General features: G+C 33.2%; 1 non-coding gene across 1 annotated transcript; it reads right to left on the bottom strand.

The window, feature by feature from the left end:
* Nucleotides 1–2,427: 2,427 nt before the first annotated feature.
* Nucleotides 2,428–2,500, bottom strand: Trnar-acg (transfer RNA arginine (anticodon ACG)). The gene has a single exon. It is a non-coding gene; the product is annotated as a tRNA-Arg (tRNA).
* Nucleotides 2,501–6,023: the final 3,523 nt, after the last annotated feature.

Genomic DNA, 6,023 nt, shown 5'->3' with positions numbered 1-6,023 from the left:
CAACTGATGAGCCCAAATGAGGGCGAAACTCGAATATTGGACCTCCGGTTTGTTGGCTTTCTTAACTCTTGTGATCTGTGACGAGGTTTAGCTGTGGAAGTAATTATATATTCTCTTACACGTTCTGGACATTATATATATATTGCATATGGTAGAATCCATATTCGACTCATTTTACGTTGTCCTCTGCGCTGTCACTTTGTCGGATGTTGCCAGATCATTTCGGGGCGCCTACGCAACGAACATCGAATTGATAATGCTCCTCATCTTGAATTTAGCATATTGAGAAGTGATATACGAATTAACATTAGCATATAAGCGACACTCTCTGTGTAAACAAACCGAGCGGAGGTATTTCGGACGATGTCAAAACATCGTTAAAAAACTCACTATTCGTTCAGCAGGCGCCAATAGCGTAATGGTTAAGAGCCTGACTGTCGTACAGACGGTCGAGTTTCAATCCTGGCTTGAGATAGTTGCCTGTCTAGCCGCACTGATGAGCTGTGAAACAGCGAAACAGTACTGTATGTGGATAACTATAATATATATATATATATATATATATATATATATATACATAGATCATCGTATAACGATTAGATCACTTTCTGACTGACGCAATGAACATTTAAAATTTCACGCGTTTAATGGTAGCCGAATGGATATGGTTTCCGCTAATCGAGCCGGAGATGTCTCGTGTTGCGGGGTTCAAATCGTTCGGCTCGTTTTAATCGTGCCACCCTGCATTGAAGATTCCCGAAAGGATGAAACACTAGTGTCTGTAGGTATTTAATTATTATAGTAAAAAAATAATTATATATATATATATATATATATATATATATTAGTGATGGGACAATTCCCATCAAATTTTTCCCCGATACAATTATCGATTCCGTTCTAAATTCTCGATTCCGATTAAGATTCTTTTAAATTTTCTCAATATTAAATTAGAGATTTATTGCTTGAAAAAAATATGCCCACTTTAAAACGTTGAGTAATGTCCGTATTTATTTCTGCAAAATGTAAAGTGTACACTGGGGAAGGTGGCGGGGAGACATGCATTACATGAGTAAATCTCTCTAAATATTTTTCTCAGATGTTTTGCTTGTAATGGATTGGAAGTTACGAGACACTGATTTATATTTCTTTAAAACACAGCTGGTTTGCATCGTTCGTTCTTAATGTTATTTGAATTTTGTCATAATGGCAAATAATCGACGATTTGTATGTACGATTAAGGACGGCGTAAAAAGAGAATAGTTTACAAAATCCTTCGTCCCCTACTAAAATAATAACGCATAAGTCAATTTAGCCACATAGAAATTTCGCGTTTCATCCTCGTAAAGAATCTTCAGGCTAATGCATATAATTGATGTTACCGCGTGCTTTTATGTATGCAGTTAATTAAATAATTTGTTGTATGACTCTGATTGGTTAGCTGGCAAACTTAATACCATTTGTAAATATATAAGCATGAGATAACATAAACTCCATGTATTTGTTCGACAATTCCTTACTAGTAAAGTTCTGTGTAGTTTAATTGGCATCTATAATTTTATAATTTACTACCTTACTTTACTAACGGATGTAACATTGTTGAGGTAAATGTTGGAAATTAATTAGATACATCTTCTTTTAACGTTTAATGTGGATGCATGAACTAATAGTTTAGTAAGAAGTTTGAAACATAATTGAAACATGTTCAAAATTTGAACAAGTTATGATAGCCTTTTTATGAAATCCAGCTATGTGAAGGTCTTAGCGAACAGTTTTGGTTTAAAACTTTACAACTATGTGGATAATTTAGTTTTAACTGGATTATCCACATAGCTGTAAAGCTCTGCAATAATTTTAGGTGACGTAGTTTTGTGCTATTTCCTCAGTGTTTACTACGATCTCTTTCAGACAGCTTCGAATTTCTTCTAGAAGAGAATGTTTTCACTTTGTTTTCATAGGCTGTCATCATCTCTGAGATCGTGTTTCTCGATATGCTCACCCCATCTTCTAATTTGATTGCATTATAACCTGCCATTCGGGCACCAATAATCTGTCCTTTTTGGCAATCTGATAGAGCTATCATTCCTCTTTTTTTCGTGCTAATTTACTCTTAAAAAATGTCACTAATTAATCCCGGATAAAAATAACCATGAATAAAAAAAAAATGAAACCGCCTATGAAATCTTCATATTTGTTTAAAATTGTGCAAAACTAACGCTGCGCCGCGTCGGCACGCACAACGCCGAGTCAAACACAAAATCGAGTACACTCAATATCAAGTACACTCAACATCGTCTTGCCATCAATACTTATCTATTATGGAAAATTCCCACATGCACAAAACAAAATCACTGAAGAAACAAAAATACTCTAATTAAGAGTCAGATAAAGCGTAAACGTTGGATAAAATGATTGTTAAAATTATTACCAACTTGCCAGGGTTCGAACCTGGAATCTTCTGATCCGTAATCAGACGCGTTATCCATTTCGCTACAAGTCCTGTCCGTATGTCGAAAGATTTTACCGTGAGTGTATACAGACAGTGCTAAATTCCGTTGACATGGTCAGGTAACTTTTTCGACAGTTGCACGAAACGCCCCCCCCCCCAAAAAAAAAAACTTATTTCGGGCTTTTTGTGTGACTGCGTTCTTCGTTACGAACCATATATAGATAAGGACAATCTAGGGAATCACACCTTTCAGGGGGGGAAAAAAGAATTTTTCAATTCGGTGCATCGGTTTGAAAATTTTATTGGTATATATACACACACACACATATAAATAAAAAATAAATAAACATTTAGAATTTTATTAATATTATTAAAAAATACGAGGTGATTCCATTATTTTTGACACATAGTATATGTAGCTTTTTTAGAGGCGGCAAGATTTAACTTGACTCATCTATTTTCTTTAATTATAGATTTGGAAACTATCGGTTATTTTGAGTTCATCTTTGTTTGGCAATTTATCGTGTGCTTTTAAAAAGTGTGGAGCCACGTGTAAATAACGTGTGACTCAATAAATTTACTGAAAAAAACAAAAAAAAAACGCACACACATTTGAAGAACGGATAAGTTCACAAAGTGGACCCGTCAACTGGCTATTTTGTTCGTACAATTAAAACCTATCAGATTATTTTCTTTGCACACACACACACACACACACACACACACACACACACATATATATATGATGTTTGGATAATCAAAATATTTTTTTCTGTAATTTATTTTAATTTAAAGTTATCGGTCTCTAAAACACAATTTCTCTCTCTCTCTCTCTCGTATGTATATATATGTATGTATATATATGTGTATATATGTATATGTATGCATATATATATGTATATATGTATATATATGTATGTATATATGTATATATATGTATGTATATATATGTATAATTTATGTCGGTGGACTGAGTTTACATTTTGACCATCCGTCGCTGAGTTTATTTGTGAAAAAATGTGTGAATTTGTTTATATCATCGTCAGTTACTATTCCAAAAGTGTTTGTCTCAACAAAACTTTTTATTTAAAAAAAAAAAAAGTAAGCGCCTTTAATTTATGTCGGTGGACTGACTTTACATTCTGACTATCCGTCACTGAGTTTATTTATGAAAAAATGTGTGAATTTGTTTATTTCATCGTCAGTTACTATTCTAAAAGTGTCTGTCTCAACAAAACTTTTTATTTAAAAAAAAGCGGGAGACCAGTACCCGCATTAAGCTGGTCTGCAGTTTGACTTGTTGCTGGCTATCTTACTCTTGCTTGTTGCTGGATGTCACCATTTTGAACCGAGAGAGAGATTTAGCTGTCGTACAAAGATAAAACTCTGTAACATCATCTTTGTATAGATACTCCCTCAGGTATTTGTCTATTATAAAAAAAAAGAAAAAAGTCGTGTTGCGACAAAAAAGCTGTGACGTGTGTACGTCTGTAATGCTGGATGCATGTAAAAATTATTCTGCCATCATTATTTGTATCTATGTATGTGTATGTATATTTATATATGTATGTGTGTATATTTATATATGTACATGTGAGTTTATATGTATTTATATCTATGTGTAATATGTATGTATATGTGTATATATGTTTGAGTGTGTACATATATACATTTATAAACGTTTGTATGCATATATGTGTGTATATGCATGTGTGTGTATGTATGCAGATGTGTATGTATATGTATTTGTATGTGTGCATGTATGTGTGTATGTGTATGCATATATATGGATGTATATGTATATGTAGCTAAGTTTATGTATATATATGTGCATATGTGTACGTATATGTATGTGTAAGTATATGTGTGTATGTATTTGTATATGTGGATGTATATGTATGAATGTGGGTATGTATATGTATGTTTGTGTATTATGCATTGTGTATGTACATGGGTATATATGAGCGTATGCTTATAGACATTATGTATGTATGTATGTATGCATGTATACATTTATATGTATGTATACCAATGACCGTCTTGTTTATGTTTGCATGTGTGTGTATGTATATGTATGTGTGTGTATTGTGCATGTACGCATGTATATGTGTGTGTGAGTGTATATATATGTATGTATAACAATGACCGTCTTTAGGGTCATGTCTGCTTGAGCATGTGAATTCGCTGGCAGGACTATATATCATTTTTCGGGCTCATGAACTTTCAGTGTCTGAGGGAGTGGCACTCGTCTGACAAGACGTTGCAATCATAATATGTATGCATATATATATATATGTATATATATATATATGTATGCATATATATGTATGTGTATATATATGCATATATATGTATGCATATATATGTATATATATGTATGTATATATGTATATATATATGTGTGTGTGTGTGTGTGTGTGTGTGTGCGTGTGTCTGTTTAAAACATTGTAATTCAAACAGCAGGTAAATATCGTAACGCTTAGAAGCGCTGACTATTACCTAGATGGTCGAGTTTCAGTATTGGCTAGAAGTAGTTGCTAGTTTAGCCGCATTGTGGATGACATATATATATATATATATATATATATATATATATATATATATATGTGTGTGTGTGTGTGTGTGTTTGTTTATTGATATTCATAGCACAAAGTCTTTTACTCTTTATTTAAAAAGAATTACAACATTGTTACATATGGTCGTGGAATCTGCAAAAAGTACTAGCCAACAATTCAACTAAAGAAGGTTTGTTCATGGAATATGCGTTTATATTAACACACAGATAGGAAGTGGGGGGTTGATAATGGATGTAGTAAGTGTAGTTTTTTTGTGAAACTTTGACAAGGGAAATTAAAGCTCGGACGAGAACTTGCTATGAAAATAACGATTGTCCAGAAACAGGCTCGCAACGTCTTATATGTGAGAAAGAGGTTGCAATGAAAAGTAAACGGGCATCCGCTATTAGGTTTTTAGCCGGTTTGAACTCAGTCGAGGCAGGATAGGTGGCGCCGAACTGCTCTTTCCCAAATGTGGCAAAAGTATTTCATTTTAGGATGCATTTACTCTTATACATAGACAGGATAGAAAACCTTGCTACTTGGCCTCATTGGATTTTAAAGTGTCAACTATTTCACGAGTGCGCATGCGTGAATCGGTACCATTGTTAAAAATAACTATGTTTTAAAACACTTTTTGCAAACGTATCAAGCTGGCCTTATGGTTATCGTACTTGACTCAGTGTCTTTATGTTTTAATTTCGATCTCCGCTCAAGTGTTTTATTTTACACTACAAGTAGTGAACTTTAAAAAAAAAACATAATACTTAGATGCATATGTCTTACTTGTTTTCCGTTTTTTTTTTTTTACTTTATTTTTCTAAAGGAATTTATAAACGTACGGTATTTCTGTTTGCATTCATTAAACTATACTATTCATGCGTATTTTGAGACCGGGCAACGCCGGGCGGCCTACTAGTATATCTATTAGATCGTTTATTTATTTATTTATTTATTTTTTTTTTGCTTTCATGCCATTTTTATATCTATTAATTCATCTATTAGATGAGTTCACACTT

Source organism: Euprymna scolopes, chromosome 21 (assembly GCF_053919585.1).
Source record: "Euprymna scolopes isolate OS-2025 chromosome 21, ASM5391958v1, whole genome shotgun sequence".
In the NCBI taxonomy this organism is placed as follows: domain Eukaryota; kingdom Metazoa; phylum Mollusca; class Cephalopoda; order Sepiida; family Sepiolidae; genus Euprymna; species Euprymna scolopes.
This window is presented reverse-complemented; position numbering and strand designations above follow the sequence as displayed.